The following is a 354-nucleotide window of genomic DNA, read 5'->3' as shown; positions in this document are numbered from 1 at the left end:
AGTATAAACAGTATGCCATTAAGAAAACTTGTGTACATACAATATATTAAAGTGTATACCTAACTACACATGTGCAATTATTACAAGTATAGTATAACTAATAAGTATAACAGTAAAAATGAATTTCATTTTGGTGACAATGATTTAGTAACCCATATTTTTTAAGCAGATTTTCCATTTAAAAATGTCCATTTGCAAAAGAAACTAAGAGTTGTGCTGCACAATAACAATAACGCCGACTACACATCTGTCTGATCAGGACATGTGCTTGATAAATACTGTAATTTTATTCTAATAATCGTTTACTGATTCAAACAAAGACACAGAGAGAGTTTCATCTGTTTTCACCGACCA

This window comes from Morone saxatilis, unplaced genomic scaffold (assembly GCF_004916995.1).
Source record: "Morone saxatilis isolate NCDOM2014 unplaced genomic scaffold, NCSU_SB_2.0 Contig11, whole genome shotgun sequence".
Lineage (NCBI taxonomy): Eukaryota > Metazoa > Chordata > Actinopteri > Moronidae > Morone > Morone saxatilis.
Note: the sequence above shows the minus strand (reverse complement) of the source record.